We start from the raw sequence: 19,791 nt of genomic DNA on the forward strand, positions 1-19,791 counted from the left end.
TATAAGAAAGAACTGTTCCTCATGAACCAAAATCACATATATTTTCTAATTTTGCAAAACTGCTGTTGCATTTTCCTTATTTTTAACAAAACCAAAATCAAGGATTCAGTAGCCAAATCAAAATTGAGATCAGTGAGTGCTTTTTAGCTTAATGAAAGAATGAGGTAGGCCTGGAGTTCTGTGGCTGTTTATTTTTCAGAGTCCAGTTTCAAATAGTGCAATGTGTCTTCAGTTCTACTCTAATGAGATGTGAGGGTACATGTTCAGCTTCTTGTTGATCTGAAAAGGGTACAAAAGAAATGCAGAAACCTGGTGCTTTCATTGAAACCATGGGAAATCAAGGGTCCTCAGAATCTTTGTAAAATGTGTGTTAAGTGCCTCAGGCTGATGAGAAAAATTGGAGTCCCCTAAATGGAACATGAGTTCCTTTCACATAGTGCAAAATCTCCATCAAAATTACTCTGGTTTATGGTATTGGAATAAATAGAAACCAAAAATTAAACTAAACCAAAAAAGTAGTACCAAAATGGATAACCCAAATCTTCTGACTCGTTACCTCCTTCAACCCAAACTGCACATATCCTTCAGCTGATACTAAAATACTTGGCATTATTCTATTGTTATGAATGTCACTGTTCTCTACAATTTGCTTAAGATTAGATTTTTTTGGGTATTATAATTGGCAATTTGGCAGAGCATAAAGTATGAGATAATGAATTGAAAGCACAGTCTGTGCTTGCAAATTCAAACCATTTACATATGAACTATCTGCAGTTTCTTCAGAAAATTTGTATTCTGAGTATCAGGTACTGACCTCACTTGCAACTCCATTACCCCATATTCAGCATGATGAGTAACATTTTCTGATAGTTTCCCCTGTGTAAAGAATTATCTCATATTTTTAGCATGTGACTCGAACACAGCCTTAAAGTAGCTGTTGCTCTGCAATTTTTTCTGCACTGATGAATGTGAGAAAGTATAGACAAACACTCTCCTTTACTTCCTTGTCTCACCTTTGTATATTCCACACTACTGAAGATATTTTCTAAAAAGTTCAAGATTTTTGTTTTGGCCCCTGTGGAGGACTGCTGGAGCATGCTGTACCTGGTTTACAGGTACACTCACTGGAAAGTTGCCTTGTGTGCAGCTATTCTGATTTTGTGATTATAGTGAGCAATATAAAAGCCTAAAAGACATCAAGTCAAATGAGCAGGGAGCTGGGGAAGGGTCTGGAGCACAAGCCTAATGAGGAACAGTTGAGAGAACTCAAGGAGTTCAGCCTGGACAAAAGGAGACTCAGGAGGGACCTTATGGCTCTCTACAGCTCCCTGAAAGGAGGCTGTAGCCAGGTGGAACTTTGCCTCATCTCCCAGGGAAATGGCCTCAGGTGTTGCCAGGGGAGGTTTAGATTGGATATGAGGGAAATTTTCTTCACAGAAAGACTGGTCAAGAATTGGAACAGGCTGCCCATGGGAGTGGTTGAGTCACCATCCATGGGGATATTTAAAGGCTGTGTAGCTATGGCACTTAGGGGCATGATTTCGTGCTGGGTTTTTGACTGCATGATGATCTTTAATGTCTTTTTCAACCTAATGATTCTGTGATTCTGTGGATATGTTCCTTGTATGAAAAAAGAGAACTCTTCCTTCTCTTGATTGATAAGGGAAACTTTGGCTATGCCTTGTAGTCTAGCTTCTAACTTTTTATATGATATTATGTATTGTCTACATATACCGCAGAAGTCAAACCTAAAAGAAACGTGAGTAGACTTTATACTTTAATTAATCAAATACCTCTGAATTGTTCCTCATTCACTTTTGAAGTGATCAAGAAGTCCTAGCTTCAAGTTTGTCTCCACAGCAGCAAATGAAAGCATTTCTGTGTGATCCCTGTGCCCTGTCCCCCAGGGCTGCCAGCAGCCCTGCCATGCACTCTGTTATGTACATTGCTAAAGCTTTTTTGGTGTCCCAACACTGGGATTAAAATTTGGATGATTATAAACCTCTTCTTAATTTCCAGAGCAGGAATCAAAACTCTGCTTCAATAGTTGTGGCATCTTTTTGTTTTACAAAATCTCTGTTAAAATATTTTTACTTTTACACTCCCAGTTAAAGGGATGGCCAATGTTAATAATAAGAGTTAATTGCTCTTGGAAATGAATTTCATTTTTGATAGGCCAGTTTTATAACTGAAATAAAAAGGGGTTCTAACTAGCCACATCTTTATAGGCTGATGGGATAATTTGGTAGGAAGATAGGACATATTATCTGCTCTAAAAATCCACAGAAGATATCCAAAAGAATATTACAGTCCATGCCACTTCTTTTTAGCTAGTTATTTTTGTAAAAATTATATAAAAAATTAAAATCCGTTTTCTGAAGCAAAAATCTGAAGTGAAATTTCCTATACAAAATCTGAATTTCATATAATTTAAATGTCTTTGAGAATCAGGGATCAAATTTTAAAGGGCAAAGTCACAACAGTGCCTAAATATTTTTAGAATTTGGATTCAGATGTTTCAAATACTTTGTCTGGTAATGCCATGATGGATGATAGCACTGCAGGATTTGTTTCATGTTTTTTAATATTCCTCTCCCCACACAGACATGTAGCACCATCTAGGCATTTATATGTATTAAAACATGTATTTTTTAAAATGAACCAATACTGTGATTTAGAAATTTATTAATTTAGATTATTTGGAATCTCCTTAAAAAGTATTATACAAATGTACATAAAACTCTCCTTAGTAATTTACAAAATACTGTCACAATGAAAAATACATTTTTGTTTGTTTTGCAGTTTAATATGTTTAGCAGTGTCAATTACTGTTGTAATAACAGTAAATTATTTTAGTTCACTGATGAAAAGTAACCAAAAGAAAATGCCAAACTCTTTTGACAGGAAGTTTACATACTACTATAAATACAAAAAAACCAGTTTGTTTTCTTGCCTTTTCTTTGTTTAAAAAACCTTACACACATTCATTTAGTTTTAAAACTAAGTTTTATAAATCCCATGGTTGGATTAGTGATGTATATAGCTGAGTTGATTAACTTGCTAAATGCATATAAGCTTAACCATAAAAAAAATTAATGACAGGAAAATTTGTGACACAGTGTTCAGATACTTATTTGCAGAAGTGCATTCAAATCGGATTCAATAATGACACTGAGGTAAAAGAAGTGCAGGTCATACCTTAGCAGTAAAAGCAAGTGCAAACATCAAGTATTCAACATGCAGAGAAACAGAAAATGTTGTGTGTTTTTGATAGATGATGACTAAGAGAGGGTATGGTAATGGTATACAGAACAATGAAGGGCACAGAGATTCACAACTTCTATTCAACCCATTTTTAAACTCAAGCTGAAGGACTCATGTCATATGACTAGAATTTTAAGGTAGGAAAAATATATCTTAACTAACAAGCCTTCTAAAGGCTTGTATAGAGGTTAAACAGCCTCTCTATTGGGGGTTAACACAGATCATGAACTTCATGACAACCAAAAATTTCCAGCTCCTTAGTGGATAATGAGATCCACTGTTTTTTGTATTTGACTGTAGAAGAGGTTTGGGACTGCTCTGCAAAAGCAAACTGATTCACAGAAGGCTAAGAACCAAACTTGTTATGAGCTAGCAGCAATTCACTAACTCACTGGGTAAAGTAAAATACTGGTAAATATTCTTGTATCATGGTATTGTCTAAGAGTGATGTATTAATAAAGCAGCCTGCTTAACCATTCTACTATAGCTGGCTCCACATTAATTTCCCATGTAAACAAATCTTGGAATTCCTAGAGAGAAAACAACTATAAAGACAATATAAATATTTTATAGTGTGGGATTTACATTTATCATATATTGGTGAGTATAACAATTATGAGTGTGTGCTTGGCAGATGATAAACTGGGTACAGCTTGGTGACATTTATGTTACTCAGGCTGGCCTTGTCCAAGACGCATAAACATTGATAGGCCACTGCTCTTTTCCTGGTGTTACTGCACCTATACAGCTGCTCTGGCTCTTCCAGTCCTTCTCAAGGTGTGGCATTACTCTGGAGTTGCTCCTCGTGGATTTTCTGGAATTGTTAACCTGTAGCTTAGATTCTATTCTACTAGTGCTGTACTCCACTATTTCAAGGAAGTGTGAGTTCCTGCAAAACAGTGTTGAACTTGTTATGCACAAATATGTTTTCATTCTGAGGGCAAGACAGGCTACATGTCTGATCAGGTCAAACGAGTGGAATAGAGGCAATTTCCCTATATGGATTGCAAGTGTCAAGAACAGCAATGCATTTGGCAATCTCTGTTCATTAAAGGTTTGAGGGTGGTCCCTTTAAACGTATGATGATTTTGCTTTCCAATTTACTAGAAAGAGGAAACTTGTGCTGACAGGGAGGCAATGTTATGGGGGTGGAAAATAGGCACTATCCAATCAGTGAAGCTGGAGGTGGGAGGAACAGCTGCTTCTTAAGCAATGACACATAAGTAATATTAGTCCCATTGGTTTACTTGCATTGTAAACTTAAACAACAAACATCTGTTTTCCATGTTGTCTTCCTAATGGCCTTGACATTTCCAGCATAACCAAACCTTCCTATATTTTCTCATGATAAAATAGTAAACATGTTATTAGTATTAAAAAACACCCAAACCCCAAAACCACCACCACCAAAACCCAAAAATCACACAGAAATTGCATCCAAACCTGAAACCTAGATCCACAAGGAAAACACAGTTTTTATCAGTTGGTATCACAGTTTTCTATATATTTTATTATATGCAGAGATGCAGCGTGGGGGAAAAGGTAGGTTAAGATTTTGGGGTTTTTTTTCTCCTTTTCTCCTGTCTTAATGTATGTTTGCTACGAACACATACCTGTGATCTATGAGACATACTTAACTTTTAGATAAATTCTGTTTCCCATGTAAAAATAACTGGTGAATCACTGTTCAGATCTCAAGCATATTTTTAAATTCTGTTGCGTTTTCCTTTCTCTCTTTTGTACATCTACAAAAACAATCCATTTTTAGGTCTTGTATACTTGGGGTATGAAATAGTGCTTTGATAAAGGGTGAGGGAATTTTCATTAGTCCATATGCTATATGAGAGGACTGAATGAATTGCAGAAAAACAAAATAAAAGTCCTACAGGGCAAAGACTTGTTTTATAGAGAAATTCAATGTTCTGAAAAATGGTGTTTGTTTCTACCTGTAAACAGATGGGTCCCTAGAAATGCATGAGACAGGTAAGAAGGTAAGTGGAAAAGGTAAGCAGGTGGGATAGTCTTGCAAATATGGTTATGTTTTTGTCTTTCAGAAAAACATACCTAAAATCATAGATTCATTTATGTTCAGTGGAATTTATCCACAGTGTAGGAAATAATTTTTGAAGGATAGTTACAAATGCAGAAATGTAGACAGAAATAACTGTTTCAGGATGCTGTAAATGGCGTTATATTCATGTATTTCAAGGTGTGGTATGTATTAAAGGTGGAATTCAGGTGTAAATGCATTTTAATAATTAAATAAAAAATTTAAACTAATATTTGTACCTCAATGTACATATGTAATTAACTGTATCTGTGGAGTTGTATAAACCCCTAGGATGTGGAGGTTCACAATTAGCAATATGACCCGACCCCTCAAACTCTAATAATGGATTAACAAGACACTTAGAAGACATTTCATTATTTTAAATGTCAAATTAGCATGTACTAATTGTCAAGGATGTATTAAAATATTTTGAAAACAAATGATTTTATATTGTCAAAAAATATCCACAAATATACAGTATTCCACAAATGTGCTGATTGGAAAAATACAAAAATATAGTTGAAATATTTTTACATATATTCTGAAAAAATAGCTTTGTGTTTGATCATAAAATGTGCCTCAATTTCATTTAAAAGGAGTAAAAAATATTTAGCATCTAGAAAAAAAATTCAGAATGAAATCTTTGCATGCCATAATATTTGTTTTCCAAGAAGGCTGTACAGTCTTGCATGCAAAAATGGGTAATTCCAGCTAGTTTCAGTCTACCTACCTAGCAGTTATTTTTACAAATCTACAATAGATTTTACTTTTAAAATTCTCTTTCTGCAGTATCAGAATAAAATACTTTTTCTTACTTCCTGCTTCCATGACAAATGTTAAGGGTCATACCAGAGTAACAGGCAAATCTTGCCTCAGACCTTCAAGCCATTCCCAGTGACAGATATTCTCATAGATCCTTTTCTTTCTTTTTTGTATTTTTTTTTTAAGGCTTTGCTCCTAACTATAGATTCAGTTAATGGAATGTGCATCCCATCCTAGCCAGTGTAGTCCAAACTGACATTTTAGCTTGACTGACTCATAAAAGTAGATATTAAGGTAAGATCCTGAATTATGAACTGAAACTGCAGGGAAAACAGCAAACATTGTGTTCTACAGGCTACACTGTAAGAAAATAACCTGAAACAGAACAGACAAAGTTAAATTCCCATAATAAAATTTGTGAGTTCTTTTCTCAGTGTCTTGTGTCAGATTAGAAGACTCAAGCATAGAGATACATAGGAACTATGATTAAGTTCTCCAGTCTTTCTTCTCAGTGATGAAATCTGTGATGAAAGGCTATATTTTTAAATTGTAGCATCATTCTTGTGGTTTAATTTTGATTTGTATTAAATTTGAAAAGAGGCCATCAAAATTAAATGCAGTAATGCACTAATCCCACAAGATGCTACATCATTGACCCTAATCAGTTGTGTTCATATTATGAATGTCAAAATTAAACTAAATACCTTAGCAAAGCATCACTTTGTGAGTCATGATAACCCCAGAAATGTTATGCATACATATCCATGCCTTGGAAAGACATCTGCATGCACAAGGTGAATAGTTGTAGCTCCTTCATACACCCGCTTGCATCTATCACTGGTAAAATGCAAGTTTTTTAAACAGCCGTGGGAGCTTTTGGTAGAAAACTGGCCCAAAGAGAAAAATGTTGAAATGGAGTCATCTGACTCCACTGGAAAAACTCCAATTAACACAGGGGCTTGCAATCTGTCAGCAACCTCTGTTCTGCATTGTTTTTCCCATACATATTCCTCCATGCTAAATGCTTAAAATTGAGAAATTTATGTGAACAATAAACTAATCTGCTCAAAACTTATACATAGTTTGGCTGATGACATTTAATTCAGTAGAATTGGAACTGATTTGCAACATGCCGATTTTTTGTGTTTCAGTCCCCACTTATTTTCTGTTTATTAGATTCTGTAGTATCTGTTTCTATGCTTTCTTTGGGCCTGATTCAAAGCTGTTGCTCTTAACACTGTAATATTTTCTTGGAGCTAGACATTTTGTCACAGTGTATGGTAAGGATATAAATGAGAAATAAAAATTTCTGAATTGAGCTATGTCCTATTTTTGTTTCAGATCCTGTTACACGTGGGTTATCTAAACTGCTAATGATGGTCTGGAGCAGCCTCAAGCACTGGATCCCTGATCATTCACTCAGCTCCTTGGTTTGCTGTGGATCATTCAAAAGCTGGTATTGGAGTGCTCCCAAAAAAGCAGGATGAATCGAATCAGTGCATCAATTTTAGCTTCCTCTACCTACACAGTCTTTTTAAAAAAACAATCTCAGAGTTTTTAGTACCCTCAAATGCCCCCTCATGCCAGCCCCTCAGTTCTGTCACCTCAGTTTTGTGCTATATAATCAATTTCTCTGGGAGGCTGCCATGGAGTCATGGCATTATCACAGATGCTTTGAAATTGTAGAACTGTGCAATAATAATAACAATAATGATAATCATCATAATAAATAATAGTACTGTCTTAGGGCAACAGAGCACCACTGGGGGATCAGAAGATGGTGAAATCCAAAGCCAATCTACCTAAATGTGGGCAATCTACCACAAAAGAGGCTATCTTTACGTGGTGCAGATGCTTGCCCATCTACTCAACTTGGCGTTGGATTTGTTTAGGTATTTGAAATTGGTACTGTTGAGAATGTGAGAAAAAAATATTCAAGACTGGTCTTCTGCTCTACCTAAGTGATTTTGCATGGGAGTAAGTAATTCAGAAATTTTATTTTGGTCTCATTCTTAGTTAAGAACAATATTTTGTTTTTACTTTAGAGAAAAATAAATGGCTATCCTAAGCTCTTAGGAAGAAAAAGAAGGTCTTTTTTCTGTAATGAAAGGTGTGATAGGAGCCAGTGATGTTATCTTCGTGCCAGGCCAGTCAAATGACAGGAAGTATTACATAAAGATTGCATGAAGATTTTCCTTTTCAGGATTTAAAAGTCGTATGTGACATATTATTTTTGGTGACGTTGACTTAAGAAAAACATGAAATTGCAGATTTTAGGGAGAAAGAGAATTTGGTGGTTTGTCTAGATTTTCTGTCTTCATTGCAATACAAGAATCAAATTGGTGAAGAGCAAAGGATTGGCTATAAAATCTAAAATCTCTTTGCATATAGTTGAAAAATTTTCTTTTAAGTAACTTGAATGCATGGACAAGAGTAATTTGAGACTCTTGCTTGGATCACTGAAGCTGTAGGTTGGACATTTTGGAACCTCACTCTGCTCATTTCTGTGCCTAAGTTGAACCATCACTTCCCTGCGTACTCACTCTTGCGAACAGTGACTCTTCCCATTCAACTCAAAATGTGTGGAAGGGACTTCATCATTTTACACAGCTGCTCTGCTGTGGTTCTTAAAATATAAAAGTTATTAATAGGGGATGCATGTCAGTCAATCTCCAAAGACTGGGAGATAATGAAAAAGATGAAAATAAACAGTCAGGTGACATCAGCAGTGATTTGGACTCCTGTGTGTAAAAAATCTTTGAGGAGCAGGGCTGAAAAAAAGTAAAATTTAGGGAACTCAGTGGTACATCTGTAAAACTCAGTTTCCTTGGATCTTAGTCTCTCCTTGGTCTTCAGGTTTTAAGAACTTTTCAATCTGCAAGTTCTACAATAGAAAAAAAACCAAAAAACCAAACAAACCCACCATAAATAACTAAATATATGAGCTCTCCAGAAGAACACATAGGACATTTTTGTGTGGCAACTAATGCAATCCTACCTAGGTTTTACCTACTAAAACTCAAATAAACCCACACAGTAAACTGCAATCCTTACTCTAAATCAGTTACAGAAAAACAGTAGCAGAAGGGACACAAACAAGTCAGGTGCTTCACCCTTTTGTGCTGAGGAGTGATCCATCCTGTTGCTCCTCAAGCTCTATTTGTACAGTTGCTGTTTAAATGTACTTCAAATCTTGCTATTTTTCTTACTGAGGATTTTCTGCAGGGCCTCACGACTAAACCACAGAATTTGTCCATTGTTTTATCCTTGGATAATGCATGCATTTCCAAGCAGACAACTTAACCACCTTCATTATATAATGCCAAACAATCAGACAATGAAAGCTAAGGCTGTTGTCAAATTGCATTTACAATTGACATTCTGTGAGACATAAGAAGTTACTACATATATCTTCAGTGCATGTGGGAGTCATGACATTAAAAATGACATAAAACTTATTATGCAGACAGAAAATAAACATTTTTCTTCCCTTAAAGAATTTGAGATTGATGGATAATTACTTTGCTTGCCAAGGAGAGACTTCCACAATCAGTATAAATCATAAGGTCATTAAATTGGTAGGGCAATGAGAAATAAATCAATGCCCTGAAGATGACTTGTAATTGCTTGTTGCAGGATACATGGCTGGATGATATTTTGTAAAGACCATACTGTGCATCTATTTAATTGTGTTGGATGTGTTTGCGAGTCTATAACAGAGCTTTCTGAATAAGTCAAAGACCACCCACATATGAACCGAATGACTTACGTGTCTGTGGGACACTCAGGAAAATCTGCACTTATTGCTCCAACTCAATTTTGTCAGGAATTCAGGCTGCCTTATAAAAGGAGAGAAAAAGAAACAAAAGTTTGATGCAGCTCATTTTGTGTACTACGGACTCTGACGATAGGGAGACAAAAGTGAAATGCAGTCATAGCGACAGCAATACTATTTTGGAATGTTCTGCATGTACATACTTCATAATTGGATTCAAATGACCAGAAAGTGACACTTCTCCCACAGGCAGCCAGCTCTTTCTTGTACCATACCTAATAAATAATTTGGAATCAAAATTGCAAGAAATAAAGACTTTGCAGTTCATGACCTTTTAATGCTGTGGGTTTATAAATAATATATTCATCAAAATCAACTTAATTAACATGTGCAGAAAGGCAGTAAATAACTATTCTAAAATTGAAATAAATTGTGGTACAGGATTATCAAAGGGCTTCACATTCTGGAGAATTGCCTCCAGCCTGTTCCGCAACCTGGGCAAAATAAATATGCATGTCTAAAACACATTTATGGTATTGTTTTCCCTGTAGATTCTGGACTTTGTTGTTTTCAGTTAATATTTATATGTCAGGACTAACTCCACTAAAACTGATAGGATCATTCCAGATTTATATCAGGGTCATTTTCTTTAACATACCATTTACCAGCGAAGTAAAATGTTCTGTTAAATATTGTTGCTCATTCAACATGCTTAGTTTCAAGCAAATGTATTTGTTTAGTATGGATGACAATGATAAAGTACTTATAGGACATTAGGGCTTAATCAGTGTCTAATTCCTATTGTGTTCTGAGCTGTACAAATATGGAAGTCATGTCCCTTACCTCCACATGTCTTAAGATTACAAATGAAACTAAAAGCTTGCCATAGTAAAAACAAATGAGACAAAAAAGGAGTATAATTAATATTTTTTTCATTATGTATTGTAGCAGAGGTTTTGGATTTTGTCTATTTGTTTGTTTTTTATTAGCTGGTGGGCAACATACTAGAAAATGGAAACAGTAGGAATGGCCAGATCAGTTACTGCAAAAATCCTGGAAAGACATAAGAAGTGAGAACTACATATTTGACCAGTAAGTGACTGAGAAGACCAGAGCAAGTCTGAAATTATTGTTTAATCTGAATCCTACTATTTAATTGTTTGTTAGCTGAGAATAAGCAGACACAAAAGTGTTTGAGACTTTTCAGAGTGCATATTGAAGCAGTTCACTATCTGCAGATTTCCATGGCTACTATCCAAGCATGTATTTCAAAGAGCAGTGAATACGATAGCATTAAAAATTCCAAACATTGCTCTTGATTAAAAATTTGTGTCTTACCCCAGTCTTTATAAGGAGCCAAAACAAAAACTATGTCACAACTCCAAAGCATACAGGCCATTCAAAATTGAGATTCATCATTCTCAAGAATGCTGATCTTTCAGAAAAAAAATAAGATGAGTAAAGTAGAAATTTTATATTACTTGTTTTTCTAGTGGTTGGATTCATTGATTATGTTTAATGTTAAGGCTTTTATGTCAAATAAGTCAGAAAACAGTATAGTTCCCAGTCTGTTACTCAACTGTCTTGAGGACTTTGTGGCTATCTCTATTTGCCTAAATTTTGTTCAGTTAGCCTTTGGAAAAAAAATCCAAACGTTTTGAATTATGTGATAACATAAGCAATTAGAAAATACACTTCAGTTTCAAATATAATCAGTTTTAGTATGGATACTTCACAAGTGCAGACTTCTAGTAAAATTAATTAGCTGAATGTAATAGAATGATATTACTTTTATTGCTTGATTATATTCTACTTTCACCTTCATCCTGTCTCAAGCCTTTTCTGAATCCTGAATATTTCTTTATTTTTTCTGATATATTTAAACAATTGTCCTTTTCTCCTTTTCTGCTATCCATGGGCAAGAATGAGAGAAGGAGTCCATGGTTTTCTACAAAGATGAAGTTGTTATGTTTCTGCAGTGGTTTCTTAGAGAAGAGGTTGGGCCAGATTTTCAGGTGCAACAGTTCAATGCTGTTCCATCAAATGTGGTTCTTTTAATGCAAGCAAACAAAATATGCAGTCAGGAAGACAATACACATGAGGCCTACTGAGTCATCTGAACTTTGAACCTCGTTGAATGCCTAAAAATAAATAATGAAAAAAAAGAGATTTAAAGATATCAGTGCTTCAGCTGGCTAAACTAGAGTCAGAGTATCTTCTCTGCTCTTCTGTTGCCACATCTCAATACAGAGAAGGGTTAAAAGCGTAGTGGAACCTTTTCCAAATAATGACCTTGAGTAGCTTTCTTGGACTTGAGCTCTTTCTAAGAAGTTGATATCATACCAGTACTGTGGATAATACTCTTTTTCCAGCACCAGCAGATCACATTTTCATTTCCACCTGCACTGTCTGAATACAAAAGAGGAAGACCAGAGGGAATTGAGTTGCCACAGATTGGCAGTTGTACCTAATTTTCATGGTGATGTGGTCTGTGCTTCACATGTTAGATGAAGAGGACCTGCTCCTCCTGTTAGGCACCTGAACCTGGATGCTTATGTGTAAAGGGTACAGAATATTAGATAACACTTCTGAGTCTCTATGACTAAATGCCTTTGATAACAAATCAGACATGTAGGCAGGAAAGTAGACTAAAAGATCTTTGTTTCTCTTTTCTACAGTTCCATGATAGCCCCATGCCTTTTTTTTTTTCATTTTCCACTTCAAGAATGACTTGGTAAAGAAATTGAAAACATAGCAGATGCAATTTCAGTATTACCTGGAGAAAAAGATAGAAAGAGGGAAGCCAAAGCCATCTCCTATTTTATTTTGGGAATTAAAGTTGAGGATATGAGGTGTTTTCCCTTGGCCAGGGAGGCGGAGGGAAAGAAGGAGTAATGCCAGCTGCTCTGTTACTCATGAAAGCAAGATCTCACTAATTCGATGTTCTTCTCCACCTACATACAGAGAATAATCATCTCCTAAAAATATTTATATATCCATACTGATTTCAAATAGAACACATGCTTCCAAAAATGTAATAAAGAGATGTATGTTCCAATAATGAAGGTTATAAAATATTTAAATACTTCCTCCGCTTCTTTCAAGAGGAAATGCCAAATAGCTAAGAGGAAGGAGATTCCAACTTCTCTTGTTTTTAGTGTGAAGTTCTCATTCCCCTTTGATTTATCACTCTCTTCTCCCAGAATAAAAACCTATTACTATTTTGTGATGCATATCCTGATCCAAACTTCATACATATGCATTGCCATATGTTTCACACTTCATATGCTTTCCTTAGTTTCATTTCAGGTTCAACATCAACACTCTTTACCCATCATGCTTATTTCATAAAATGAACATACTTTGTTCATTTCACACATCTTCCTATGTTTGCAGAGTGGAATAGAGAAAGAAGTTGAATTGACTATATATCTTCTGGGGAAGAAGAAAATCCAGCTCATATCTAGCCCCTTCTATGTCATTCTTACTCACCACTTACTTGAAAAGTATAGCATAAAGTATTTACTGACTATATGAATCCAATATAAGCTCTATTGCTTGTGCAGGAGTAGAAATTCAGTGAAATTAAGTATTTTTTTTTGGTAAAGCCTCAAGATAAGAAATTGTGAGCAGCTTTGGGTATCTCTAGGCAGCATTACACAATTGAATTTTAGATTTCCTGTCACTTAGTGGAATACCTCGCTTGGTTTAATGCTCATGTTTCCTTGGGGACAGGCAGGGATCCCTGAGTAGGGATTCTTAGGACCAACTTGCTGGCACAACCTAGAGTGAAGGTGCAGCTTGCTGCATGCAGGCTTTAGCTCTGGATGCTCAAGACAAGGCACCTGGACGTGAGTTGTAGACTCCAAAGAGTGTATCATGGTTTGCCAGACAATGTAGTCCCAGCAAAATGAAAATAATCCTGTTTCCTGCTGAGCAAATGGCAAGGAAGATAGTACAGAAAAGAAAGGTTGTTCTCAGCTCTAAACCACCTAAGAAACTGCTAAGGAACTCACTGTGGCAGAGTTTTCATGTTTAAAACACTCTTCTAAGATAATGCTGTGGGTAGGTAAAAGAACTTCTACCTGGGGCACATAACAGAGGGTGCCCTGAAATGTTACATTTTTTTCCTGCAAGTCTTGTTGAAGTCTGAGATTTTTTTTCTTTTTTCTTTTTTTTTTGGGGGGTGGGGTGGTGTGAGGGAAAGACATGCTGTCATTTTCCTGCCAGGTAGGCAAGTAAGGAATTTTTGTTGGTTTGTTTTTCTTTTTTTTCCTCCAGTGGGAATGAGATTATATAGCAGACTTTTTCCTGAACGCCACTTTCTTTGAATGCCATAATTTTATAATTACACCATGTTAATTTACTTGAAACAGGTGTTGCAAAATAGCAATTCTTATAATGTTTAAATTTTAGAGTCTGCACTTAGAATGAGCAAGAGAATCAGAAATTGGAGTTGTAAATACCAACAATTCTGGATTTATAATAGCATTAGGCATTCCACCACTGTATTTAGGATCTTACATGGGAATACAGTATGCATTTATGGACAGTGGCCCTTTTGATTTATTTTCTACTTACCAATTCAGTTGTGGCTCTGGATGCATTTATGTTGTGGATAGAATGTGTGGCCAGCAGGACTGCAAAAGCGATTGTCCCCCTGCACTTGGCACTGGTGACATCTCACCTCGAGTTTGCAGGAGAGATGGAGCAAGTCCAGAGAAGGGCAAGAGAGCTGGGGAAGGGTCCAGAGGGTAAGACTTACGAGGAGCAGCTGAGGGAGCTCTGGTGAAGAGCCTGGAGAAGAGGAGGCTCAGGGCAGACCTTCATGTTCTCTACTGCTGCCTGAGAGGAAGTTGCAGCGCGATGGGGTTTGACCTCTTCTGCCAGACAGCCAGAGACAGGACAAGAGGACACAGGCTCAAGCTGCACCAGGAGGCTCAGGCTGGACATTACAAGGAATTTTTTCACAGAAAGAGTTGCTAAACACTGCAATGGGCTGCTCAGGAAGGCAGTGGAGTCACCATCCCTGGAGGTGTTCAGGAAAAGAATGGATGTGGCATTTAATACCATGGTCTAGTTTGTGTGGTAGTGGTCAGCCAAAAGTTGGACTTGATGATCTCAGAGGTCTTTTCCAACCTAAATGATTCTATGATTTGGTGATTCTGTTACACATGGGTGACCTGAATTTTGGACCTATTTAGGTGTTGAAGAACAAATTTGCATTTTTTTGAGATGCATCTAGTTATTAATGTAATGATTTTAGATTACTCATAATGCAGTCCATGTTCTCCCATACAGGGTGGCTAACCAAAAATTTACTTGGATATTAATTCTGTTCAGCTGGTACATGAGAAAAAGCAGACCTGTTAGTGTGGGGTACACAAAATTAGATATATTAATTTATTATCTCTACTGGCCCTATTCAAACTTACTTCATTTTTTTACTCTGTTTTGCACTGTTTTTTCAGCAAGTGTGAAAATGAGGTATACTATAAAACAAATAATAATTTTGTGATTTGAGTGCTCATCTGGAAAGTGGCATACCTGAGTTCATCTCTCTTCTCCAAATCATGCAATGTACAAGCAGAATTTGGGGAAAGAAATAAGAAGAAAGTTCTATATTGGCTAAGGGTACATCTGCCTCAGGAGGATTCTGTTCCTACGTCACTATCTTGAGCACTCAGGGCAACAAACCCCAGGGTACAGGTGTGAGGCATTGCTTTAAAATGCTGCAATATCAACCTTTGTCAGGGGATGCACCTCACTTGACCTCTACCCTTTCAGAACCCCAAATATCAGAGGAAACAACCATTCATTTGATATTTATACAGATAAGAATACAACTTTATTCTCATTTGACATTTAAATACAGTTACATTATGGTTTTTCAGATAAATGTCAAATGAAAGGTTTCCAAATCTGACATTTTTTAATAGTATGCCTAAAAATGTTGCAATCAAATGAAGGACGGTGATTCATGCGGCACTTAGCATGGTCTGCCTGTCTTCTACACACAAATTGAAGGCTAATTCCAGAGAAACATAGATCAGTATGGTAGCCTTTAACCAAAAAGGAGAACAAGAGAGTTCTCGGTGGAATTAGTCATGCTGAAGTGAAAAACCTCCCTAATTTTCAGGCAATAGAAAGTCTAAGTCTTACTATCAAAGAGGTAAATAGCTATTCTAACTCTAGTCAGTCTCCAAGACTCTCTAACTAGGTTATTCTAGTCATTGCAAACATGAAGGCTTGAACATTTAATTAAGGATTTGCTTGTTTGTAGATGCTTGACATTATAGAGGATTTTGACTCAGCAGAGTGATACCACAACACACCAAAATCATAATACATGAGCGAATTGTACTTCATACAACACAGGAAATGCACTAGACAGTTGAACCACAGTGCAAGTGGTTTGAGACTTGTATATACTTTCCCACCTGAGTGTGCTAACCCACACTCTTGATTAACTGAGACAGAAACATTCACACAACCAGTTGACTCAGCTGAAACAAGGCCACCCCCTGGTTCCCTGAGTGCTGAGCTATCAGTCCACAAGCTGCTATGGTCAGTCACTCCCTCCATTTCTCCCTGAGTTTCATGAGCATATCACCTCCCTCCATATCCCCTGAGCCTTCTCCCACTGTAGAGGTTCATTGATCAATCATAAACTGGCCACAGACTTGTCCAGTACTTTCCTAGAACTGAAAGAATGGGAATAACATAAGAAAAAAAGGATAATGGCAAATCAAAACCATCCTGACTCCTAAGGTAAGCAAATAAACCACCACCTTTTAGAGGTTTTAACATCTTACCTAACAGAGTGAATTCAATTTTCTCTTCCAAAAAAGTTCACTTGAGATCAAATGGAGAGTTGTTCTTGAGTTGGACAAGAAAAAGAAGATTATCTGTCATTGATATTACTTCAGAAGAAGAATTTGTCAAAGATATATTTGATTTCTGACAACATTTCTTCAATGCTCTTGAAATCCACTGTTGACATTACACTGTCTGTATAAGACCTTGAAAGGATGTGAGTAAATACTGACAAGTTTGTGGATTTACCAATAAGTTGCTTTGCAATGTATTTCACAGTGATACAACCCCTTTAAAAAAAGATTCAGTGAGATTTTATCGCCTTAGAGAATATTCCTTTACACTGTTACTGGACAAAGGGACCTAACTGCACATTTTTTCAGACATGTACATTTATTTGCAACACTCAAATTTACTGACGAATAAGTAATAGATTTAAAAATTTCTATTTTGCAGACACAGTTACTCCTGCTGTTACTATAAGTTACTGGCCAGCAAGATGTCACCATTGATTTTTTGATTTATATAGATCTCTAATAAGCGACCATTAATGAAAATACACAATAATCTATGAACATTTTATATTTTATGTATAATCTGCAGTGAATTATGCTCAAGAAATCAGAGGGCTCTAGTACATTTCAACTATGTAGGAGGGTTTAAGAAGTACCTTTACACTCTTAGGTAAACTACAAAGATTTGAGGCACAGCACCATGGCATTAACTGCAGACTTCCCAAGGAAGGGAGCAAATTACCTCTTGTTCTCCTCCTTTGGCTCTGTTCTCTACACAGTCTTCGGGAGGCACTGAAGAAATTTGTTCCTAGTGTAGAGTCTTATCAGTAAATATCATTAACATAACAACCCCTTGGAGCAAAGAGTTAGGAAAGAGAACAAAGGAAAAACAAGCTATGAAAGACAACAAAGGAAAAACAATCAAGAATGCCTCTGGAACAGACAATGAATGCATAGTCAGAATAAGAGAGAGAAAAGGACATGTGAATATGCAGATGCAGAAATATTTCTTTTTTTGTCAATTACCTTCAGCTCATACTCCTATATGAAGCTGTATAGAATACCCTCAAGTAAAATTTGTCATGGACAGTAGTTTGACATGGACAATCACAGCAAAAGACCTTCTCCACTTCAGCTGTGTCTCTTTGTTCCACCTCTTTTTTTACTAGTAACAATATTGTTTGTAATAACAATTTTACTTACTTGTAACAATGGAACTTCTATGCAATTTTTTTTATAAACTTTAGTCATAAGATGCACTTGATATTGTGTGCTCTACATGTGTCTTTTCAACAGCAATGTGTATTTCCTTGCAAGTTATTGAAGTTCTGTACTGATACTACATTACAGTATTGTTGTTATCAACCATATTCATCATACGGAAAAGGCTCAATCCTTCAAACCCTGTTACATATAGATAACTGTGCACAGTTGAAGTTGGTTTGTTCCCAGTTTTCATTTGAAGCAAGTACTGACCTTTAGGATTATATGCCCACCCTCGTGCCCCAGAAGAGAAAACTGAAATCAGAATTAAACTGTTTGTGAAATAAGAATTTACTTTGAAAAAAAAATCCTTAGGACTTATAAAGAAGCACTTCTGTTTTAAATCGTGAGTTTTGATGATGACTCACATAACTCCTTGAGATAGGCAAAATTCCTATGCTGGCATTTGTATTTTGTTCATGGCAAGGAGTTTTACCCATCAAGAATTTTTAATCCTATTGGGTGATCTTCGCAGCATGGCAGATGTGAGCAAGCATAATGTTTAAAGGCAGAAAGAAAATCTGTATGGTGAGGACCCTTCAGCATTTTGATGTATGTGCAGATGAAGAATAGCTAGGTAGACAGGAGAACCAGAAAAATGGTAGAATGTGGAATTATGAAGCTCAGTAACTCCACATTTGCCAGCTGGTACTTCTTGGATTTCTTTTTTCTTGGAGTTGTGGATGAGAAGGGAGGCAAACAAAACTTAAACCCATTCCTTCATGTTATTTACCCCAAAATATATGAAAGACTGTCTTAACATTGAAGACTAATCAACAGGACAGAAATCTGTCACCATTCCAGTACAAAAATTCCCAGCGTGGTCTCTGATCAGTATGGCACCCCAAAAAATCGCCAAAACCAGATATGCCAAAATATAATTTTTCTTAATTTTAGATGTAGAGTTCTAAACTAGATAGAAAGGTTTGACTGAGGTTTATCAGTCACTGGAATTTTATGGAAAAGACAAAATTTGAACTTAAGTCTAGATCAGAATTAGTTATTGGACTGCTGCTTAATTCGCAGAGCATCTGTAGGACAACCCTAAGGACACAATTACAAAATTGAAACTTCACTAAAACTGCTAGCACTGATCCTCCTTACAAACAGGACAGTGTACTAGATGAAATGTGTATTGCTGAACAAGGTATTTAATTCTTTGTCCTTAAGTGCATGGAATTTTTATGCATTTTTAGTGATTTTTTTTTCATTCTGTGGTCACAAAAAACCCCCCAAAAACCAGCCAAAACCAAACCAAACCAAACCAAACCAAGCAAAAAACTGGAAAAAAAAAAACCCCAAACACAAACCAAACCAAACCAACCAACCAGCCAACCAAAAAAAACCCCCAAAAAAACCCCACACCCAAATATCCCTTATATGTCATTAAAAAAATATTTCCTTGAATTTATTCATTACCTATCCCTATACAAAGAAACATCTTAACTGGATTCCAACAAATGAGTCTTCAAAAATGTCTACTTTTAATGAGTTTGAAAGAGAATGTTCAAAATCCACTGCAAAACATCCCTTTCAAAGATCAGATGGAGCAGAAAGAAAAGAATGGCCACTGCCACACTTGGAATTTTATTGCATGTCTGGACCAGGTTTGCCATCTCACCATGAAAATGAAATTCACATCTGCTTGAGGTTTTTTTAGCAGTTTACAATCCCCACTACTGAAATTCGAAACAGGTGCCAGTTAAATGAAAAGGCAATGTAAAAGGCCCCTACACAATATGTTTTCCATATGATGAGGGAAGCATAAGAAAGAGTAGAAAAAGGTTATTTCAAGTCATACAGTCACAGAATCAAAGAGCCCAAGCAAAAAAAAAGAAAAAAAAGCA

This window comes from Lichenostomus cassidix, chromosome 5 (assembly GCF_008360975.1).
Source record: "Lichenostomus cassidix isolate B80296 chromosome 5, HeHo_3.0, whole genome shotgun sequence".
Classification (NCBI taxonomy): domain Eukaryota; kingdom Metazoa; phylum Chordata; class Aves; order Passeriformes; family Meliphagidae; genus Lichenostomus; species Lichenostomus cassidix.